Source organism: Triturus cristatus, chromosome 5_1 (assembly GCF_964204655.1).
Source record: "Triturus cristatus chromosome 5_1, aTriCri1.1, whole genome shotgun sequence".
In the NCBI taxonomy this organism is placed as follows: Eukaryota; Metazoa; Chordata; class Amphibia; order Caudata; family Salamandridae; genus Triturus; species Triturus cristatus.
Genome location: NC_140587.1, coordinates 703,607,363 through 703,632,446, shown reverse-complemented (window position 1 = coordinate 703,632,446; position 25,084 = coordinate 703,607,363). Strand labels below are relative to the sequence as shown.

General features: G+C 43.3%; 1 protein-coding gene and 1 long non-coding RNA gene across 2 annotated transcripts in view; one reads left to right on the top strand and one right to left on the bottom strand.

Moving 5' to 3' along the window:
* The window catches only part of LOC146831386 (uncharacterized), a 170,426-nt gene extending 153,900 nt beyond the window's left edge, over positions 1-16,526 (bottom strand). Inside the window, exon 1 of the long non-coding RNA XR_014961561.1 lies at positions 16,438-16,526. This is a non-coding gene — a long non-coding RNA (uncharacterized LOC146831386). The remainder of the gene's footprint in view (positions 1-16,437) is intronic.
* The window catches only part of DTNA (dystrobrevin alpha), a 980,878-nt gene that overhangs the window by 144,777 nt on the left and 811,017 nt on the right, over positions 1-25,084 (top strand). The window contains exon 2 of the mRNA XM_085605673.1: positions 10,683-10,817. The gene's annotated coding sequence lies outside the window, so the exon portion shown is untranslated. The remainder of the gene's footprint in view (positions 1-10,682; positions 10,818-25,084) is intronic.

The following is a 25,084-nucleotide window of genomic DNA, read 5'->3' as shown; positions in this document are numbered from 1 at the left end:
TTATGCATAGTATTAATAACCAATGCACCAATTCACGTCATCCATCCAAATATCCAGTCTCACTTATATTCATCAACACTCACCCATCAATGCACAACCAATTGTCAGGAAATGCCTCTTTTTGCATGTTCATCCCCCATTTTTGGGCTGATGCTGGTTTTTCCAACCTGAGTGTTTACTGAGTGAGGCCTACTAACCAGACCTCAGTGCCAGTGTTCTAACTTCTTACAAAGTATATGTTGAATTGGCTACCCCCAAATGTGAAAGACTGGCTTATTTATAAGTGCCTAGTATATGGTACCCTGGGCATTAAAGGCAGAGTGTCCGTGGAGGACTGCACCAGGGATTGTGCCACCATCTGTGTGACAATGTACAAAATGGCTCCAAGCCTTGAAGGGCACGTTTGAGTTTGCCTTTTAGACCAATGGTAAAGCCCCCACTTAACTGGGCAATGTGTATGTCTCCCCTAACGAAGGCCTATTGAGCCCTAATTCATGTAGCAGTATATCAAGTAGGATATATATTGTAGATAAATATCCTGCAGCAGCACTTCCAAATTGTCGTTTTGCTGTGGGAGAATCAGGAGCCCTATTGGCTAACAGCGATTTACCGGCTGATCACTCAGCCTGGATAATTTCTCAATGGGACTACTGAGTTGGGTACTGTAAGGTATCAACTTGATCATGGCATTAAACCCAACTTGATTCCCAAGTCATATTTAATGGCACTTTTAAAGAAATGCAACTTTTACAAAGTTGCCACTTTGTGACCCAGTTTGTCCAGTGGCCTCACGCGGTCACTGGCCACCAGACAGCGTTCGGCCTTTGTGGGGAGTAGTGTGAATGAAGAGCAATCCTCAGGTGATCACATATCGGTAGGCCAGGCTTTAAACCAGCATCCTTCCAATAGTAATCAACAATGCTCTATAAGCGTAAGCAGGTCTGTCCCTAGCTCCTCTTAGCATAGTTCTTTCTTACAATGTAGCACTGTTTACTCAAATGGGTCTGAAACCTGACTTGAGTACAAAAGTTACTGAGCATTGCATTTGATTCCAGGTGTGATGAAATTTAAAGGACGACTTCTGTTTCAACCGTCTTTGTAACAAAGACTAAGTGATGAAGTGTTTTAGATATAAATGCCATAGAGAGGGAGGAATTGATTAGTCTGGTGGTAAAAGTGCACATTGCAGTGAGACCCATGCTAACATCCCATGATGGGGAAGATTTTTGAAATACAAAGATTTTTTCTGATTTAATCAGCGGTTACTGTAAGGAACTCCCAAAGAGGGGTAGCACAGGTAAGTACTTCAGTCTATGGGTCATTAGACCACACAACGGTGGAAGAGATACTGTCTCTTTGAGCAGTGATTTTGTTGGTGGATAGGGCAAGGAGGTTGTCACAAAGCACATTTACTGGCACTATGAGGTTTGCCATTAGTCGTTGAGTAGGCATTTCCTTATAGTTATGAAAAAGTTATTTTGTTGATTTTATTGCCTCAGTAATCCATGTTATGAAGCATTGTTTTTAGCACTGGTGCAAGCTGATTTGTAGTGCACTTTGCAAGTGGTTGGGTGAGATAATGGCAATGTCTTCTCAGTGCCTTCCCTTGACGTTGCAATTTACAAAGGGGATCAATGAACCGCTGTCTTGTCTTCGGGGGATTGGGCTTGCAGGTGGACAAGGGAGCAAGAGTATCAAATGCACAACATTTGTTTTCAGTGCATTAGAATTTGCTCAAGTGCCTCCAAATGGAACCCAGTGAGTTCAGAAGCAGAGGTATTAGAAGCCTAAACTGTCTGTGGCCTCCAGAGAAAGAAAGGTTCCTTTTCTTTTCTACATAACTCACTTTCATTAGAGAAGTTAATTAAAACAGGGCCTGCCAGGATAACTGCTGGAAGCTGATAAGGAGACATTCAGTAATCATGGAAAACAAGTCGAGGCAGTGTCCTGCCTGATTTGGACATTGACAAGTGGAGGGAAGCCAAAAGTCAATTTTTCCAATGATGGTGTGTCTGGACACGTTGTAAATATCATTTACTCAGATATTAATGGATAGACTATGCCAGCCTGTGGCTGTAATGGTACTCTTCAGTGGAAGTTAAATGCACAATAGCATGGCAAAGGAGCCATGGGCCATATCAAATGTAGGAAACCTATCCAGACAAGCCTTTCGTTGAACACTCCTTTAGAAAACCTGCCTCTCTAAGGCTTTGTCTCACCCCTCTTCTTTGCATCTCCCCCATCTCATATGTCTCCTTTTCCTTCTATCTATGATTCACTCCCAATCTTCCTGTTTTTTCCTCTGCAGTTTTTTCTATGTCTTTAGTGTTGCTTCTCTCCTCTGCCGAACACGCATTTAGAGTGGCAAAAATGCTTTGTCTACAGACCAGTATAAAATGCTCCACTATCCACTGCCTCTTTCAGGTTAGTCTGAGTAAGGTATTCGTGCCTCTGGTCACTGGTGTAACGAAACTTGAGGGAGCTCCCCTGCATGGTATGTGGAGGGCCCTCCTACGGACTCAATTGGGAGCTCTCCAGTCAGAGTACTGTGCTGAGGGGGGCAACCTGGAGCTTGGGGGACCCCGCACTGCCGGAGCCTGTGTTATGCCACTGCCTCTGGTGTGGAAGTCCCACACACATAGGAGGCATTCTTGAGAAGCCACAGCGGGGGCTCTCCTGGATGTCCATATTAGCAAGTCACAGTAAGGGAAGGGGAGACATATGATAATCAGCTCTAATCAAGTCAGATAGCCTTTGGCCATGCTATCGCCCGCTGCTGCTACTTATTTTCTGGGTGCCTGTGACTACAGAACATCAAGCAAGTCTTAGGAAGTAGGGTGCCCCCAAACCACAACACTTCCTCCTAGTATCCCCTAAATCCCGATTCTTTGGATCAAATCACCCCAAGACTATGCCGACCCTTCTCCCAGCCACTCCACACTGTATCATCTGCCTGCCATTTTACAAGCGTAAACACGTAGAAATGCCAATTACTTCTACCGCTCTGACCTGAGTAAATCAGCCAGCGCCTGGTCCATATGCAGTAAGTGCAAAGAATTATTTCACAAAGTTACACAAGACCTATGTGCTACTGTTAACCCTCTACCTCTCTCTCTGAGTTGTAGTTGTTTTTTATTAACTTAAGTGAGAGAGGGTCACCAGTCATATTCTAAGAGATCTAGAAATAGAAAGACATGGCCTGTACCATCCACCCATGTGGTCTGACTTTCCGTGGCAGCCGGCAACCAGAGCCACCAATAGAAGCGGTTTATAGAAAGCACTTGTCAGCACTGCAATGCCTTGTGCAGAACCCTCATCCTTGGACATATGTCCAGGGTGTTTTTAGATTTTCCATCGGTAGGGTTGCCACTTTTGCTCTAAAGGAAATATGGAGCTTAATCTCTGCCCACCTGAAAGTGACATGCTCCCTTGCATCACCCTTTTTTTATCATAAAACTGCTTGCATTTATAGACATACACACAAAGGCTACCTTTACTTGTGTTTTTACTTATCGCATGTTACCGCAGTTGTGCAGTTTAGTAGCAATGTCAATGGGAGTTACAAATGCCCAACTCTGTGGTGCTTCTTTTTCTCACCTTAGAACAGTGAAAGGCTGAGTTTGTGGTAGCATGATTCAAACCTGTTGCCTCTGGGTTTCCCTCCATTAAATACAATAAGAGCGTTGACCACCAAGATATCAACCAGCTATAATCTGCCAGATAGCTGTATCTTCTGGACAACATGTTTATGGTATTAGAGCAACTGCTGAAATGGTTAAGGCATCTGTAGACATACAGCATCTCTTGTTATGATGCTACCAATACACCACTCTGGTTACTAATCCACCGAGGAGATGAGGAAGGCGCATTGTTGTTCCTGTTATCTCACTAAAGACAGCATTGATGGACCTGGACACTTTGTGGGTAGAAGAGCAGAGATGTTTCCATGTTTTCACTGCTGCACTTGTCTATTATTAATATACAAACACATTACCTGCTGCAAGCACAAATACTTGTGGTTGCCGACCACTCAGAGACCACTTAGGCATCATGTCCTAATAGGTTCAGATTTGCTAAATTTGCAAACATTTTTACTACCCAATTTGCTACTGGGAGCTTCTTTTCTCGGTGCCTTGGCCTTTTTTTCGGATGTATGACGTTACAACGCACACTATTACAACGCATGCACTTACAACGCATTTTTTACAACGCATAATCCATTACAACGCATGACATTACAACGCATGACACTACAACGCATTTTTAAAAAATACCTTTACAACGCACTACCATTACAACGCATACTACCTTTACAACGCATACCATTACAACGCATAATATTAAATTACATTTAAGGTAAGTATTAGATAGTATAGGGGTAAAAATTACTATTCTAACTCCAGGGGGTGCAACAGTAGAGTAAGTGTTGGATAGTGTAGGGGTAAAAATTACTATTCTAACTCCAGGGGGTGCAACAGTAGGGTAAGTGTTGGATAGTGTAGGGGTAAAAATTACTATTCTAACTCCAGGGGGTGCAACAGTAGGGTAAGTGTTGGATAGTGTAGGGGTAAAAATTACTATTCTAACTCCAGGGGGTGCATCAGTAGGGTAAGTGTTGGATAGTATAGGGGTAAAAATTACTATTCTAACTCCAGGGGGTGCATCAGTAGGGAAAGTGTTGGATAGTATAGGGGTAAAAATTACTATTCTAACTCCAGGGGGTGCATCAGTAGGGTAAGTGTTGGATAGTATAGGGGTAAAAATTACTATTCTAACTCCAGGGGGTGCATCAGTAGGGTAAGTGTTGGATAGTATAGGGGTAAATATTACTATTCTAACTCCAGGGGGTGCATCAGTAGGGTAAGTGTTGGATAGTATAGGGGTAAAAATTACTATTCTAACTCCAGGGGGTGCATCAGTAGGGAAAGTGTTGGATAGTATAGGGGTAAAAATTACTATTCTAACTCCAGGGGGTGCATCAGTAGGGTAAGTGTTGGATAGTATAGGGGTAAAAAATACTATTCTAACTCCAGGGGGTGCATCAGTAGGGTAAGTGTTGGATAGTATAGGGGTAAAAATTACTAATCTAACTCCAGGGGGTGCATCAGTAGGGTAAGTGTTGGATAGTATAGTGTAATATTATGCGTTGTAATGGTATGCGTTGTAATGGTAGTATGCGTTGTAATGGAATGCGTTGTAAAGGTAGTTTTTAAAAATGCGTTGTAGTGTCATGCGTTGTAATATCATGCGTTGTAATGGATTATGCGTTGTAATAAATGCGTTGTAATGGTAGTGCGTTGTAAAAGTTGCGTTGTAAAGGTTGTTCCCCCTTTTTTTCTGTCCCAGTATAACTCTTTCAATGTAGTTTTCTGGCTGATCCTCAGTTCGAGGCGTACCATATCCACCCTGACACCAATCTCTTCCAGAGGAACATTGTTCTCTGGAAGAGGTACATAGACGATGTGCTATGTATATGGGAAGGCTCGGAAGAGAGACTCAACAAGTTTCTAATTTGCCTCAATGGTTTAGATGGCTGTTTGAAGTTCACATGGTCGGTGAGCAGAACATCTGCAGTATACCTAGACCTTGATATCCAGGCTGAGCATGACAGGCTTGTGACTAAGGTGCATCAAAAATCAACGGATAAAAACTCCTTACTGCATTATAGATCATATCATCCCAGAGCCCTCCCGGATAATCTGCCTGTGGGACAGTTTTTAAGATATCGCCGCAATTGGTCCACTTTACAACAATACTCTGAACAGTCCAATGTGTTGGCTACCAAGTTAGAGAACCGAGCATACCCTAAGAAGGTAATAAAACAGGCAAGAAAACGAGCATACAATACGCCCCGCGCTGCTCTTTTGGAAAAGACTCCCAGGAAAAATGGTGAATGTATCCCAGTGGTGACTACCTTTGGCCCACTCTCCACTAAAATCAGACAGATCATCCGCAGGCATTGACACTTGTTAAACACTACGAATATGCAAATGCCTCCACCCCGGTTTGCATTTAAACGATCAGCCAACATCCGCGACCGGTTAGTACACACTAGACCCAAAACAGATCTACGGGAGACCAACATCCTGCAGGGACACTACCCATGCGGGAGCTGCTCTGTGTGTGTGTTTACATCTGCCACAAAAAGTGTCACCTTTGCCAATAACAACATTTGTTTTTTAAACAAATTCAGCAACTGCAATACATCAAACGTCATCTACAGATTGACGTGCCTCTGTGATCTTCACTACATTGGCCTCACCACCAGGAAGGTTAAAATAAGGACACAAGAACACCTTAGTACACTACGTGTAGGTAAACTGAGCACAAGATTGGTGCAACACTTCCAGTCTCATAAACACACCCCTAAAGATGTGCGTTGGGTAGTTTTAGAAAGGGTGATGGGGGACCAATTTAACATGGAAGCAAGACTGAGTACCAGGGAACCACGCTGGATTTATCAGGAAGGTGTAGATCAAACCGGATTGAATGATTTCATTGAATGGAACAAGGTTAATACATAGCCTATTCATCCCAGATGCCTTCCATTGATACAGGCCCTCCTTATTATGCATAGCTTTGTACTAATAACGTTTTGGGGTATTCAATATGTTATCTTGACCCGGAACAAGGGTGACCACACTATAGAGGCTTGTATATCTAGCCAGCAGGTAATTGGGGCAGTGTAGGTCTACGTATAACGGATGCAGTACTCCACACTTTGTGTCGTTACCGTTCCAATGTGTTAAGAGGTCGAGAGTTAATGTATAAATATCAAAACTCCTAGTAGGGGCGTGTATGGGTGTGAAGTTAAATCGACCCAAATACGACACTTTGGATCGAGTAATAGTAACCACATATAGAATTATGTGTGGCCACATATGTGGCTTATTTTTCGCAAATTTTTTTTATTAACATCGTAAATGATAATGTTCACCTGATTGATACAGACGGAATATATCTTGATATGTTTACTTTTGCCAATACCTCAATTCCCTTTTTGAATGTGGGAATTTGCAAAAAATGAAGAACACACCGAGGATTTTACCATTCAAGCATGGCGGCGACGGCTATAACGTAAAACACTTTGATCCCTTAGGGAGGGTGGGACCACCAGAGTCCGAACACGTGGTAAGCGTGATTACGCTTATATCCACGAAATACAGCAGTCGGGCTGATGCGGTGCCGAGTTGATGCCGGACACGGACGCAGTTACGGTGGGTCTTGCTTTGCGAGTGTGTTTAGAAAAGGGCTTTTCTGTAAAAGGAATAGGAACCCTTGTCATGCGACTTACCATAGCTTTAGTGAGTATCTAGGCTACAAGGTAACAAACTGGGTGGGCACGAAGTTGAGGAGTGACGGTTATCATGTAGTATAGGGATTCCCTCGACCACATGCTGAATGTCAGTTATACTCAAGAAGGTACACAATAGAAGGGTAGACACACACCAAAAATGGGACATAGGAGCGATAACACTTCATGATACGGGTAGTGGCAGTCATCCGGGAATTATATCCCCTATGGTCTCATGATTCTTATTGTGTATTACAGACTCACGATAGGAGTTGACTGGAAGAGCCTTGAAGGAGTGATCGCAGTTATACACACAAGTGCTCGAGGGTAAAGGTATGCCCATGTTGGGCAATATCCCGGTAAATGGTTTGGAGGATATGCAGTTAGGGATTCAGTACATACTGCATAATGTTCTTTTTTTAATCAGATGCCAACTAACTCTGCTATGTGTTGTTTGTCTATCTCTTGTCTCTGACAGAATTGTTTTTAATAGATAAGCGGTGGTGCAGGGTGGAGTGACAATACCCCACGCCCTGAAGAAGTTGCCGTGAGTTTATCCTAAGGCAATGAAACATGTCGGCATTTTAAATACGAGCAGACACACAGCATAGAATAAAAATCGTAAGCCAGTGTGATCTAGCTCAAATTTGTATATAGTTGTGGGGTTGAACGCGGTGCACGGATCACTGCACAACCTTTACCTTTACACACCCTAGCACTTTGCCTTTTGGGTCGCAACCCATTCATTTTCTTTTGCACATTTCTTTTCTTGGAGTGGTGGTAGCTGATGATGAGATCTTGAGGTAGCAGGCGAGTACCATCCTGCTTTATCCTCCCTGGTGTTGCTACCGTGAGGCACCATCACTCCTTTCCTACACTTTTTCCATCACATCTGGGTGTTAGAGACACAAGTTTTTAGCTACAGAGATAGCCTTTTTTGTCTTACCTCGTATGAAATCCTTTTCTTTTCCTTCATTGGTGAGTCATACCTATAAGTAGCATAAATGGTGTAACCACTTGCTCCACAGACTGTCTAAAATACATGACAACTTTAATAGATGTATGAACTGTGTGCTCACCGTGTGAACAGGTCCTTTATTGTATACTGATCCTCAGACACAGCCTTTGTGCAGGGTAAGGGCTCTTCCAACGAGTAGCAATTGGGCTGGCTCCAAGCAGGAGTATTCAAAACAATGGCACAATGGAGAGTAATTTCTCTGCACCTAGAGTTCCCGAAATAATATTCGGAAGCAGACAAAAAGGCAGGCCCTGCCTAGAAACTTCTTCACCGTGAACAACAGAAACTGTGTCCAACCCCTTACCACACCTATTTACCAAATGACAAAGCTATGGAAAAACTTCAAGGTCGTCACTGAATTTCTAAAGGTAACCCTATCTGCGTCCTCCTCACTTCAGTTTCTGAATCTCCACCCTCAAAGCCATAGGAATGTTTAGAATGCAGTTCCAGTGTCAGGAGAAGCTTTGTCCATCATCTTTGTGCTGTGCTAAATCAGGCGCATCCAAAATGGAGTACACGGGTACTGGTAATCACACTCTCACAACACACAGAGTCCTACTATCATAAATGGGCTACACACTCACAGAACATGCATGCACTTGGGGTGCACCTGGAATGTCAGCGCAGGGTTCTGGGTTTGACATAACAGCAGACCTTTACACTAGAGAAGCCATTAGGTTTGGTTGTCAGTGAATTATAGAAAAGGTCAGATCATGCTACTGATTCATTAAACACATGGTATGCTTCCACCATCACTTTATGTGATGTAGTCAGTGGGGTGTGATGGACGTTCAATCAACTAAGAAAAGGTACTTTGGAGTAGGCAGAAATCATTAAACTCAACTAAGTCAAGCAGCATCAGCTTGAAAATTCATTTGATCAACTTGAACATCCCCTTGTCATTCCTCTGAATTCATGTAAGAAGTAGGAGAGACGGAGAGTAAGTTAGGATTGGACGACATTAGATAACGGACAAACAGCTTTGACATCTTACTGAAGATCATGCCCAAGATTCCAGCCCTAGGTTTGCAATCCCTATTGAATTGTGTAGTTTTTCATTTTGCCTAGAGATTAAAGTACTTTCTTTTATAAACAGATAAGCACTGGGCTGGACAATAGATTATTGTGTCAGTGGGTTGAGTTCTGAGCATTATGCAAGCCACCTTACCTCGCTGGAAAGCATTTGACTGCTCTCCCTTGCTACCCTGACATTCAAGTTCAGAAAGGGCTGTACTTGGCCCAGTTTGCAGAGACATAGAAGGGCATAAGACAACTCCCAGACACCAGTGACAAACCAACTCAACAACTCTCTGCCCTGTGGCCCCTGAACGGAGTCTGCCACATTCCCTACATTTGAAAATGTTCTGGTAATTTTTTTTAGGCAGTAGTATGCTGACATTAGTGTCACTCAAATATTTTTCAATCTGCTGGATTTTTGTTCTCTCGGAGGGTAACTTGCAGCAGACTTGTTGTGGGGTTGTTTCATTTATGTTCCTAACTGTGACCTATGTGGAAAACAAAAGTCAACTAAAGTAGGCAGACTTTCTACATGTGTAAGTTTGCTTTTGCATGTGAGATGCTGGGTTTGTGATTTAGGATTTCTGGTTTATATGTAGAAATCCATTCGTTTTTTTGCATCCGAAGGTATCGAATGCTGTTGTAAAAAAAAAAAAAACGTGAAAGGGGGCTTACATAGTTAAATGTCCAAAGGCCGTGTGCCACAACTGATTCCAGCCTGGCCCATTTGTAATCACTGAACTAGAATTTTGTAGTATTCTGCCCTTGTTACTGTTGTGTGATTTCCACCTCCTGCTCAGCCAGTGTGAATGTGCTGTGTGATCATTAGAATGTTGGAGTGATGATGCGTTTGGAATGTTGGGTGCCTTTAGAGGTTTGAAGTGACAGTTGAGAATGGGCTGAGCAGCATATTAATGCAAGTGAACTGTAGCTGTAGTAATTAAACAGTAAAAATAAGGATGTAACTGGTTTATTTGTGGTTATCGTTTTAGGCCCAGGTGACGTTGTACCGCGCCTTCTAATGCCTCTACCTGGGGCCATCAGATTTGCCACTAAAAGTAGCACACATGCCCTCCTATGCTTGGCTTTGCCACTTTAATCATGGTCCTCACACCAGCTCAGTTTCTTTTTGTCCTCGTTCACCTAAGTCCAAAAGACGCGCAGTGCATTGTGGGTGGAGTTTTCGAAGGATTCTATTTTTAAACAGCTGCCTCATGAAACACAGGGCCTGGGGATCTGCTCGGCACCTGCTTATCTGAATTCACTCAAATAATTGATGCAGGATTTTGTAATTTACGAGGTTATTTAGCAGCGGGAAGTAACAAACTGCTTTCCTGTTTCGATTTTTCACAGAAAAAGTGACAAAACTTCAAACGAGGGCAAATTGAATTCCAGAAGTTGATCACCGAGAGCAGACACGGCGAGGCTGAGCCCATCGTGAGCGGAAAGCAGCCAGCTCCAGGGACCCTTCCTTCAGCCTCTGGGGCGGTGAGAGCTATTTCTAACTCACTAGAACACGCTTCTCATTCAGCATTGCGCCCTGGCACACACGTGGAGCGGAAATATCGCAAAAACGGATGCAAGTAATGGGTGAATTTGCTAATTTATTGCAACATTTCTTTGTAGTGTTTAAATCCTGTCTCAAGTACAATAACTGTGTCTCTATCTGCCCCTTCCACTCCCTTTATCTTATTGCCATCACTTAAATTCCCCCATCATCTTCGTTCTTTCATCAGTGACCGACCACTTGTATCACCTGCGCCACAAGCAGTAGGCCAGTTTTCAGCACTAGGTCACATGGAAGAGCGGCCCACTGTTGAAATGAACACTGCCAACCCACTGATCGTCCAATGAAGGGACGCTGAGTCAAACGACAGACATAACGCACTGTGCAGGATGACACTCTATGTGACAGGCCGGCGCTTACAGAAAATTGCTGTACTTCCGAACTACCGAAACATCAGTAGATACCAGTGGTCTAGCCTACAAATCCCCCTTTCCGACATACCAAGCCTCTCTTCCTGTTAGCTGTGTAAATTCCGACCTTCTAGACATTGAAAGCCATCATAGTCCTGTGTCCTTTATCCTGGATTTACCGGTCCTTCCCCACTTTCTGGACCTAGTGTTCCTCACATGTCCTCCTCCTCCTCCCCGTCCCACCTTAAGTTAAATGGGCCAAGCAGTTCTCATTAACTTCCTGTTATCTTCTACCATCCTGGACCTTGCTGTGTCCTTCCTATACTTACTGGTCATGGCCCTTACGGTGCCCTTCCTGGACTTTCTCCATGCATCTTTGATGGATAGTTGTTAAGGGGGCCGCTCTGTGACACACACTTCTCAATCTTCTCTTGATAATGACTTATGGCAGTGAAGCTGGCGTGGTCACCACATTCACTCTACTCTCCTCGGTCAGCCATTTATTCTTAGACTGACCACTTCATGCTCAATCTACTTTCCTCTTTTCAGTACTGTTGCCTTTACTAGTGAGAACATTGTGTTCCTCGTCTCCTCTGCAATTTCAGCCTGTCAATTAGTGGCAAGGATGTTGATTTATTCCCCTCCCATTCCCCTCTGTTCCCAATTGGAGTCCCTTGTGGGGTTGCTTACCTGAGTTACTCCCAATCTTGTGGGTTACATCGACTTCCCAATCTCCATATCAGTATGCCAAGCACACACTTCCAATCTCTTGGTTTCTGGTCCACCTGTCCCTCACAGAGGCCTCAGCACCAGCCCTCTATCCCTGCAGCCCTGCCTAGGTTGCTGACAGGGAGTGGCCCTGAGCCCTACCAGATTTGCCTTTCCCTCAGAACCCCAATCTCTCAGGTGACTTTCATTGAGCCACACTCTTCTCTACTACCTCACCCACCCTCATCTGCCTTTCTGCTGTGCTGCCCTATGAAAGTCAGACAACCCATCTCCTCCACAACTGCCCTCTGCTATTCCCTTCAACCTCCTGCACCATCCCCTGCCCTCCCCTTCTTCCTGGTTTTCTCCAGTTGTATTTCCTCCTCTCAACGGCTCTCCCATGTATCAGCCGTTTAATCATCCACTAAGCATTATTCTGCTCCATACCTTGCAGTGGGAGTTCTAACTTGAGTCCGATTGGAACTTGGCCAACTCCCATTCCCCGGTGCAGCAGGCATGTACCTCGTCTTCCCATTCAGGCTACCCTGCGCCATCTGTCTTCCATAAACTATTGCAGCTATGGCCTTACTCTTGCTGCCCTCGGTACCTTTCAAATACACCTTTTCTTGCTTAGATACCCCTTTATCACATGCTTGTGTGAGCTAACCATTTTCTACATACCTATCAACTAACCAAATGTAGAACCACTATGTATCCCACCTCCCACATCCCTGTGCACATTACTCTGCTGGCACGCCTTCTACCACAATGCAGATGGATCTGCATGGCATGGGTCGTCTAGGTCATTCCCTATCTTGCCCCCAGAGAGGAATGGTCACATCTGCTGTGGTGCTGCAAGGGGAAGCATAATACTCTCACTAGCGCCACCCACTACTCCAGCCTCTGGATGGGGCCTGCATCTTCTCCCCTCAGCTTTCACTACTAGCGCCAGTAGGTTACCCCAGCCGCATAACAAAACTTGTGAGGGCCCCCCTGTAAAGTGCATGAAGGGGGACCCCACACTCCAGACTCAGCCAGGTGCGCTCAGGCCCCTCTGTGCACAGTGCTGGAGGGCCCCCCGCCCCCGAGCTCGGGTTCCCACGCACTGCAGGGCTATTGTTATACGACTGGGTTACCCTGGCCAACTTTCTGAATTAGCTACAGCAAGATATAGTTTCAGAACTGGAGTGAGCCACAATTGCACATACCATAGCCATACTTTTTCACTACAATGGATCACCTAAACAGCACCCACAACACAACCTCTGTGACAGGTGTTCCGAAAGAAAGAGACTGAACACAAAATGGCCTTTTGAGATAACTTGCTCCGGCTTCGACCGCATAGGAAAATTGACCACTAGCCCTGCAACCTCTGCCGCCAACCACGCCGTTCTCCTTACCATTCGCAATGGAATGAGGGGACACACCGCTGTCTTGATCCTGATGATCACCATTTTATTGCTAGGTGTTCAATAACATTGAAGCAAAAACCTTGTTCATGGACCACTTGATGTATCATCTCTAGGTAATGATATAAGAGGACAAGTCAACAAAGAATATAACATTCCCCATTCAGTCTTCTTTCTAAAGACCGAGGCAAAAGTTGAATACTCCTGTGATTAAGAAGGATGCTAGAGGAACACAAAGGATTACTATTTTCATTTTTTGTACTTTCTATTTTTATATATTTGATTAGATTTATTTTTGTTTATTCTTTTTCACTCATAAATATCAAAAGTTAAAGTTGTTTTATTAATGTTATGCCCATTGAATTGTCTCCAACTCCAGTTATAAGTTGAACAAGCATTTGCAATGCAACAGGTTTTGCATTTGCGAGACTTTGAGCTATTGGCATTGTTAAATGACAATGCCTTTTATTTATGTGTTTGTTTTTGAAACATATTTGAAAGGCATTGTCATTTACAATGCAAATAGTTTAAACTCTCGCAAATGAGAGACCTATTGCATTGCACATGCTTGTCTTTCTTTAGCACTGTGGCGCCCATTAGTGGGACATTAAGTAGGCCTTAACACATTAACTATCTCAACTACTTCATTAGTAGAAATACTTGCATTTGGGAATATGAACGTGCTAAGTGATCGGTGGAGTCTATTTCTTGAGAATGCCTCCTTTGTGATATTCTGAAATTCTTTGGATGAATAGAACCTTTGATAGATGATCAAATCTTGGTTATTTTTTTTGCTTTGAAAACTGGTGGTTACATCGTGTATCCATCTCTGTGTTTGCTCAAATGAGAATGCTCTCTCTTTCCCCTCTCCCTTATTTTATTTATTATAGTTAACTGCAGTTCCTGGTGTTTTTAGTTTGACCTACCGGAGACACCTTTGGCATTAGCTATCTCCCCAGCTTAGTTTTATCAAAAAATCATAAATTAACAATTCAAACATATATATAGAGGAGTGTTGAGGCAGCCTTTGGTGTGCTCAGCTGTCCTTCACATTGTGATTCTGCCCACTACACCATACCGTATTGAGCAGTGAGTCTGCCCACATCAGCCTTTGGCTTTGTCATGAATGTGAGAAACAGCATTTTGTCTAATCACATGTGCATAGAAAGGAGTGCACTTGCTGGGATTCATTCCTGTTTGCCCTATCGAAATTCTATGCAGTGGTATTTTTAAAACAAATCTAAATATGTCTGAAGAGGAAAAATACAAACTGAGAAGATTAGACAGTGAAAAGTGGAAGAGGAGGACTATGGACAAATATAGAAGAGAATAATAAAAGGGGCAGAGAGAAAGCAAGTAAAGAGAACAAAGAGGGAGGAGAAGAACATGAAGTAGAATAAAGAAGCATGAAGAGAAAATGAAAAAAAGACGAAAGGAGTAACTAAGCAGAGGGAGCAGTGTAGTGAAATGTGAAGTTTCATGAAGCTTGTGTGTTGGAACTGAAATACAAGTGAGTGTGAGTGGTGGAAATGTAGTGTGTGTGACAGAAATAGCAATATGTGAGAGCAAAGCAGATACAGAACGATTAGTGGAGAGAGGAAGATAGAGCGTCAGAGTGAGGGAAAGGCAGATTGACAGGGAGACTTAGAGAAAGATGAAGATGAGAGAGAGCTAGAGGGAGAGCATGAGAAATAGAGAGAGGGGAGATACATACACTAGAGATAGAGCTAATGAGAGAGAGAGACGTTAAAGTTGGGAAGAAGTACAGAGTAACAAAAGTAGAGAAAGAAAATAGGAGAAAGAATACAAAATGTAAAGGTGTGAAAGAGAGTGAGACACAGAGCGGTTGAAAGCAAACCTGAAAGAGGAAAAGTAAGAGAATTAGGAGAAGGTGGGAGAAAGGAAGAGAGTGAGAGATAGACAAAAAAGACTACTAAAGTGAGCAAGAGGGAAGGAGAGTGAAAGACAGCTGAGGGTAGAGGGAGAGAGAAAGTTTAAAAGTGAGAGCGAGAGAACAAATGAGAGAAAAGAGAGAGAAAAGCACAGTGAAAGCACGTGTGAGTAAAAGCTTGTGTATATTGTGAGGGATTAAATGAATTAGGGTGAGTAAGAAAATGAAAGCAACTGCGAGATAGCGATGGTAATTTGGCTAGATGTAAAGAAAAAGCAAAGTGAGGAAGAACAATAATATGAGTATAAAAGACAATGAGGTGGGAGCATTTTATCAACAAGAAAGATAGGATCGAGAGAGTAGAAAGACAGGAGAAAGGCTGTCGAATAATTGAGAATATACATGAGATTTTGGGGCCCATGTACCTAGTTTGCCATAATTGTTATTCTTGTGTGTAATATTATATCCATGGTTACATTCAAACACTGTTAAATGAAGGTACATGAGCTCAATTATGAAGGGATCTACATATGTATTCTAGTTTTACATTATGCTAGGTGTTGAATTGTTGGTAAGTAGTGTGCTATATATAGTAATGAAACAAAATGGCCCCTCAAATACTCGTTTGAGAAAGTTCGGGGGCTGAGCTAAATGAATCTGGCGAAATGTAACAAAATGTAGCACTACATCGAAACTGACTGCACATACGGACGGTCTCTTATCTGCATTTCACACGTGCACCCCTTACCCCCGTCCTCCTCCACACACACACCTTAATTTTCCTCCACCTTTGGTTTAGTACAAGGCCTCTTAGGGAAAGTATTTTAATGTTGAGAACTGGCGGGCAAGAGACTCCCGGTGAAATCACCAAAGAAATCATGGATTTGTCCCAAGGTCTTTACTGCTCACCGACCAGGGGAGTAGCTAGCCCTCAATGGTGCAATGGCACTGACACTTTGCCCCAATTCGATTGGTGTTTGCGCCTGCACCCCGGTGTTTGCCTCGGCTAAACTGCCCTGTGTCCTCAATTGACACCCTCCATCCGGAGGAGGCACCGCGACTGCAGAAGAACACGTGAAAAGTAGGGAATGGAATAACCGAAAATAAAACCCTTTAGCCAACTCCTTGCTTGAAAACAAGACGGTTTCACAGGTTCTGAAAATTATAAATCAAGCACACTTACCGTAAAAAGGGGAAGGTGTTATCGTTTAACATGAAATGAAGGGCAGAGGCGGCAACTTCTCTCCCAGGCAGGCAGCCATGTCTTCTGAGGCTCCTGGTGGGGGAGAAGCATAGCAGCTATGAGCGGCTATTTTAAGCCCACTTCATGCCTGGGCGGCAGGACGGTGGTTCATGCTCGGGTGCCTGGGAGATAGATGCCAAGGTCCAGGATGCCCGTTAACCCACCGTTGTCGTTTGGTATTTTTGCTCGAAGCCAGGGTTTTATGTGCAGACACTGTGAAATCCTAGATAAGACCAACGTTAGTGAGGTGAGGAAAGCTGCCTCCTTCCGTGGTCTGTATCTGGAAACTTCACGCTGTGGGGGGCACGTCGTGAAATATAATGAATGGATTTTAACAATGAAAGTGGAGCCACTATTTTGTGTACAGTCACTGCCCACACTCTGACAACAGTAAGCTATGCAGTGGTTGCAACATTGACGAATGGAAGAAAGAGCACGGTGTCCCCGAAGTAAGCGCCACGCTCTGAATTAAAGTAAAAAAAAAATAAACAAACAGAGCGCGGTGCCGCTGAAGCGGGAGACGCACTCCGAATTAAAGTAAAAAAATAAAATAAACAGAGCGTGGTGTCCCTGAAGTGGACGCCGCACTCAACATAAATGCTAAATATAAATAAATAAAGTGAGGGCTGTGTCCCTAACTGACGCCTCACTCATTAAAGTAATAAAAGGCATACCATTTTGAGCACATAGCGCTGCAGTCGCCATTGTCCCCATCAGTGCCCATTTGAAAATAGTGCTCACCCACCAGATAAAGCCGACCCTGTAATGCCGCAAGGAAATGATTGAGTCCGGATGGGCGGTCCCAAAAGGAGACAGGGCAGTGACAAAGAAGCCTCATCTTCAATCACAAGGCAGTGTTTACCATAAACGATGACGCCAGCCAATAGAAAATATGGGCGGGGCTTCAACTCTACATCTGGAATCTCCTGTAATACAGAGCATGCTGCAGCGCTAGGCGAGACCTAATAAAAGTGTTGTTTTAGATTTATGACCTGACAAACACATTTGGTGAACCCTTAGCACAGGACTCCAGATCGTTAAACTGTAGTTGAGGGAGGCTGCTTTCTTGATGCGAGTTGTGGCTGAACTCCCACAGAGTCAAAACTATCTGATTCCTCAGAGGCAAATTTGTTTCTGTCAGAAATACCTGTATCTTGGCATTAGCAAGGCCTTCCTCAGAAAAACATTTGTGCTACATGTGCCACAATACCAAAACAACATTACAGCAATAATAATAATGGTTTAAAGAAAAACCTAAACGATATCATTACAAAGGGAAAAATTAAGAAAAGTGAGTGTAGGAACCACAAATTATTAAAAATAAAAAATGGGAACTCCAAATTTTAAAAAAGTTGATAGGCCAGAACCTAAGCACTGTTTGCTACTGATTAGAAATGAAGAGTGAGTCTCACTGAATTGTTTGTTTGTTTGGAGACACCTCTCTAAATATAATAACTATGTTCAATCCGAAAACATTTAAAACTGGTGAAACTTGTTTTGTGATTAAAAAGTAACTTCTTCAAGGCTGATCAAATTTAATGGCGGTGAAAAATCCCTCAGTGCAAAACATAGAGTTCAAACAGGAATATTTTCATTATATCCATGTTGAATATTTCCACTGCTCCGACTGCATTAAACCATATATATTATATGTATGTATGTGTATATATACTGCTTGAACCGCTGCTGCCATGCGTGTACCGTCGACTAATAAGACCGCGAGCTATGCAAGCTTGAGGACGCTGAGCCATTCGACTGATGCCTGTGGTTACATTGCAGAGGCACCAGCTGGCGAGGGGGACATGGTGCTTGATTCCAGGGGCTAAGAAGGCAGGGCATCAAAGATCACTGCATCTGTGGGAGAGAAGTGCAAGGAACCTTGCCATTGGCCCGCGAACATCCAATGGGGATTGAGGACATTGTATTTTAACCAATGATCAGACTGGGACTATACAACATTTCTTGTAAACTGATGAAGGCATCACGCCGGAATGCGTTTTTTTAAATAAATGTCTGCCAACAAACCTGTTGCCCCGTGAGTGCTTCGCACTATGTGTGACTGAGCCTAATATAGATATATATATATATATATATATATATATATATATATATTACCTACTGGCAGTCGCCAGTAGGTAGTTATAGTTCGGACCTATTTTCCATAGGAAATCTGCAACATTCTATTTGGAATAACGTTGGCGCCGATTGATGAATCTTCGTGAAATTTTCCAAACTTTTGGCCAGCTCCGGTCCGCTCCTATCCTGAATATTTCACGGTGATTCGTCAAGCGGGTCCTGAGAAAAAAGGGGGGTCCCAAAATGCTTTTCCCATGCATTTTCCCATAGGACCTGTTGACGCAGCTACAGCCCGTACTGCTGAACGGAATTACACCAAATTGGGCAAAGAGGTAGTCCTCAGTTCAGACTCGTGCCTTTGGCTTAAATGGTGTAAATCCGTTCAGTAGTTCCTGAGAAAATTAGAGTTAAAAAGATAGATATATCTGGGCGGAGCCTAACCACGCATCTCATTGTGAGATCTGATTGGTTGTCAGTACTTCATCCAAGAAGTGTTGGCAGCCATCTTGGGACCAATATACATGATAACACCTCATTAAAAAGCATTGCAGTTAATAGAAGGTTTTAAGACTTTAGTTACATTATAAATCATTTGTTTATGGTACCATACTCATTTTAGGAATTGTGGTGTGTTCTAAGGTGATTTTACCATGTGAAAAAGCCTTCTGCTGTGATATCATGAATCATGTTTGAGAGAAAACTATTTTCTCATGCTTTTCCCACAGAGGTTTGAAAGGTGATCTATAAGCTAAACTGAGAGCATATTTTCTGTAAATTCACATTTTCTTTCTCAGTCATGTGAGAATGACGTCTGACATTCTCAGTAAAACAGGTACATCCAACAAGGGCAGAGACTGTCAGTTGATTCCTTTGTGTTCTACTGCAGCTTCCCAGAGTGTTCTAAAGAACAACTAGAGCGCTAACAGTCCTACTTATGACAAACGTATTGCACACCTGAAGCCATCTTGATTGGAATAAAGTGGTAACTCTTAAAACATTTAATTTGAAAAGGAACAAAATGAGGGGGTTCATTTTGCCATAGAAAGTAGGATTAGTGCTGCAGAAAGAAAAATTAGGGCACATTTTGACTTCTCAAATCCTCTTCTATTTCATAAAAATATTTTGACATGCAGACTGAAACATGCACTTTGAATACCAGCAGCAGACTTCCCTGGTGAGCAGTAGCTTTACTACAGTGATCTAATGAGCAACTAGAGTGCTAACATTCTGAATTTATGGCAAATGTGTGACACATCTGAATGCCTTCTTGATGGAACCAAAGTAAAAAACTGAAAGTATTTCCTACTGAGGAGACTGCAGTAAATGAGGAAATTAGGAAACTTCATAACAAATAAATCTCCCAAAATGGCCACCAGAGACAAAAGAGCCCAAATGTAGCCCAAATATCACCCAGATGTAGCCCAAGTATAGCCCAATGACAGAATGTCCCAGAGTGTTCTTAAGAACAACTAGAGCGCTTACTGTCTTACTTATGACAAAAGTATGGCACACCTGAAGCCATCTTGATTGGAATAAAGTGGTAACTCTTAAAACATTTAATTTAAAATGGAACACAATGAGGGGGTTCATTTTGCAATAGAAATTATGATTAGTGCTGAAGAAAAAAAAATTAGGGCACATTTTGAGTGACTTCTCAAATCTTCTTCTATTTCATAAAAAAATTCTGATATGCAGACTGAAACATGCACTTTTAATACCAGCAGCAGACTTCCGTGGTGAGCAGTAGCTTTACTACAGTGATCTAATGAGCAACTAGAGTGCTAACATTCAGAATTTATAGCAAATGTGTGACATATCTGAATACCTTCTTGATGGAATCAAAGTAAAAAACTGAAAGCATTTCCTACTGAGGAGACTGCAGTAAATGAGGAAATTAGGAAACTTCATAACAAATAAATCTCCCAATATGGCCACCAGAGACAAAAGAGCCCAAATGTAGCCCAAATATCACCCAGATTTAGCCCAAGTATAGCCCAATGACAGAAGTGTGCAAAACACTTATTTTTTGTGTTTTTGCAGTTTAATATAGTGCAGACTTGTCGGGTATTGGAGTGCTTTACATGAGCATTGGTTACATCACACAAGAACAAATTCATTTTGCTTGTAGACATGGGGAGATTAAGTGAATTGACCAGAATCACAGAACGTCGAGCTGAAGCAGAAACTCCAACCTGGTTCCCCAGTTGCAAAGTCTGCAGCTCTGTAAGTAACACCACATCCTCTCCCCTAAGTGCAATATTTAATCAAGTGGTCCACTGGATAAAAAAACATAAAGATAACAAATAATTTAAAAGTGCTTTGTCGCTATTTGTAAACTCAGAAAATATGTCCTCATTTTAGCTTTTTAGAGCACTAACCATAATTTTGATGCAAATAAGACCCTCTCATATATGTAATTCCTAACGGAAATGCTCTAGGTATCACAGTTTTGATTACATCAAGATGACGTCAGGCGTTCCACACTTTTGTAATAAATATAGAATGTTAGCAATCTAGTTGTTCATTAGGATACTGTTGAGAGGCAGAGGCCAGGGGCATGGACTCTGAAAATCGAAGGCAGGTAGGAGGGTGCAGAGGCAACAATTTGACCACACTAGGCAGGCAGGAAGGGCCGTGGCAGCACAACAGACTATGGAGGGCAGTGGAAAGGGGGGCAGGGGCAACAAACCAACAATACAGGACTGGCAAGAGATGCTGTGGCAATATAATAGACCATTGTGGGTAGAAGGAAGAGGCAGTGGTAGTACAACCATACATGCCAACAGACCAGATTCAGCCAGGAAACGTCCAATGTTTTTAAGCTCAAATGGGCTTTATTTGATCTGTCTCCTGTCTACAATCTCCTCTTTTTCAATGTAACTCAAAGGGGAAAATCAATACCCCAGTTTTTTTCAAAATCTCCCTCTTACCAAGTTCAAAATGTTCGCAAGTATGGTACATTGGATCATGGAAGGCAGGAGAAATTGGGGTAGGGACATGGACTTGGATAACAGAGGGCAGGAGAGACATGAGAGGTGCACCAAACTGACCCTGCAGGGCAGGCATCAGGGTTTGTAGCAGCACAATACACCACACAGGGCATGCGGGACGGGAGTGCAGCACAACAATCCATAGAAAGCAATAGGGAGGGGACAGGACCATGGACAACAGAGAACAGAGGGGAAAGAGGCAATGACCATAATGGACAGACAGGAGAGAAAGCTGCAGCATAACAGACCAGAAAGGGCAGGAGGGACGGGTCAGGGGCATTACAATGGAATAGACAAGCCAGGAGGGAGGGAATAGGGGTCTGCACATGGAAACAGAGGGCTGGGGGCAAGGGGGAGGGCAGGAGCAGCAAGATGACCATGGAGGTCAGGCAGGATGGGCACTAGAAGCAAGACACACCATGGAGAACAACAGTGAGACTATGATGGCATACACACAGACCATGGAGGGAAGGTGGGAGGGGGTCAGGGGCAACTAGCTGACCACACAGGGAAGGTGGGAGGGGCTGTGGCAGCACAGAAGACCATGCATGGCAAGCGGGAGGGTTAGTGGCAGCACAATGGCTATGATGGGCAAGAAGGAGGGTGCAGGGGCATGCACAAAGCACCATGGAGGATAGAAGGGAGGGTCAGGACCTGGGCACAGACAAGAGAGTTCAGGGGAAGGGGCCTCACAACAGACCGTGCGGGGCAGGCAGGAGGAGCAGTTACAGCACAACATACCAGGGAGGGCAGAAGGTTGTGGCAGTAAAATGGACTATGGAGGACAGGAAGAAGGGGATAGGGGCATGGCATGTGGACAGGCAGGGTGGAGGTGGCAGGGACAGGTTACAGCCATCTGACAATGCTAGGCAGGTGGGAGGGGAGTGGCAGCTCAACAGAACACTCAGAGTAGATAGGAGTGGCAAGTCCATGGAACATGGTGGGCAAAAAGGATGGAGCAGGGGCATGCACAAAGACATCGGAGGGCAGGGGGAAGGAGAATAGGGGCAGCAAGCAAAGCACAGAGGCTAAGCAGGAGGTCAATGATGGGCCATAGAATTGGGCAATGGAGGGCAGGAGGAGTGGACTGGTACATCATGCTAAATGGAGGGCAGTGTCAGCACATCAGACCATGCATGGCAGGAGGGAGGAGGCTAGTCCATGGATTCAGACAACAGAGGATAGGGAGGAGGTGGATGGGGCAGCAAGTTAACTGTTCACAGAAGGTGGGTATTAGGAACTTTATTGTTTTTAAAATGTGTGTCTGTGCGAACTACGTAAAATATGAACAAGTATGCAGCATAATCTCACTTTTATTCAGGAAGAAGAGGACGTTTGTGACTGTGACTCCCGGCTCACTTAGCAGAAACACCCCCTGACCCTCCACCCCCCATCACAAAATGTAATGCCCCTGAAAAGGGTAGGTGGACGCAGTGTTATATAGAACATAGTCCTGAGAGCACGATTGAAAATGAAAATTAGATATAGTATATGGTATAAACTATGCACCAAAAAGTGTGATATAAGATGAACCGGGCGTGAAATATAATATGCAATACATTGTGCGCAATGATTGTGTGAGATAGCACAGGCACTAGCGCGTGCTATGCGATATGCGCCTTGGAGTGTAATATGCACAGGGCAGTGTTGTGTAACCTAACTAGTCTCTAAAGTTGTAATATATAATATGTGCTGGGGAGTGTAACATTGCATATGCACTGTGACAAAGATATGGATCCCAGATTGTAATATGTATGGCATAGCGCTGTGAGTTATAACATAGGCATCGAGGAAGGCACGTTAGATGGGGCAATATAACCCGTGCAATGGCAAGTGTGGCATGACATATTCTCGGGGTGGTGTTACAGTGCACATGGGCTAGAGAGTGTCATAGCATACGCACTAGCTGGTGGAATACAACACAGAGGTGTGTGGCACTCGGCGGGCACTGGTGGGTGTATCACAGCATTGGGCTCAGCCAGGAGCAAGCTGTGACTCTCAAGTGAGGTTCGTCTCCTTTCCAGCGAGTAAAATAAAAAGTATTACACATCCGGCGGTGGATGTGTGTTTTATTAACCGTGAGGGGGGTTTCTTACATAGTTTGGTCGAATTTTTGTCGAATCCCCTTTGAATGGCTTGATGTGCGTGTGTATTAAATGTGCCCGTCAATAGCTACCCATGTTTGTATAAATAAACGACAAGGGTGTCTGCTTGGAGAGTACCCACCGGCGGGGGCGCTGGGATTAGGCACGGTAGGGCATCAGACACGTCAGAGCTTCACTAGCGGTGTAAATACATTCCACGTGGATTCATTGTATGCATAGTCGCCTTTTAATGAATATCACGCAAATCGTCATGGTGATAGGTACATACGGTTTGTCCAGCATATCCTAGGTGTTTCTATAAATATATATATTTTTAAAAATAATAAAAAACAAAGGACGGCCCCGGGGGATGGGGTCCCCGGGGCCATAAGTGGCCTGAGGAGGGGGGGCAACGCAGCCCCCCTCCTAAAGAATAACATTTTTTAAAAAGGCCATGCCCCGGGGGTTGGGGTCCCCGGGGCCGATTAAGGCCTTGGGAGGGGGGCCACGCGGCCCCCTTCCAAATTTATTTTTTTCAATAAAAAAAGTTAGGGTGCAGGCCCTGGGGGATGGGGTCCCCAGGGCCAATAAATTAGAAAAAGAAGGGGGGCCACAAAGCCCTTGTTCACGTCGTCAGCAGTGCATTGCGGGGGTGCGAGTTATAGTTAGCTGAACTAATAAACGGGGGAATTTCAATGGTTTTGTACGAGTGAACAGTCCAGCAAACCTATGGTTTCTTCAGTGAATTTCTAAGGTTTTTTAAATGCTAATTCCTAACTATAACGTGCCTGAAACCTATGGTTTCTTCAGTGAATTTCTAAGGTTTTTTAAATGCTAATTCCTAACTATAACGTGCCAGAAACCTATGTTTTTTTCAGTGAAAATCGTTTAACGGATTTATGCTGGATCGTGCTCGATATATATATATATATATATATATATATATATATATATATTTATAATATACCGTGTGTATATATATATATATTTACACAAAACGAAACGCGTCATGCCGGAAATAAAAGCAGCTTCCCCTGAAACCCTGTGTGTGTTCGACTTCTTTGTGAAAGCGAGGGAGCTTGGTCCTGATATATTTATATATGTATATATTTATATTATACCATGTATATATATATTTATATATATATATATATATTTCTATATGGTATATAATTCTGTTCATGGTAATGATTATGAATAATGAGTTATGCAGAATGTTCGTTGATAAACAAGAACGTATCAATAAACATTTATATAGTGTCATGATTTCACTGCAGTGATTATTAGATGACAGTCTATGTCCAGCATATTAAATAAAACAAGAACCAATATATAGATGGAAATATGGGCATATAAACCATCATTTAATTCATCCATAGTAATCATCAAGCTATTGAATCTAACTAATATCATTCAATATACAGATCCCAATAATAA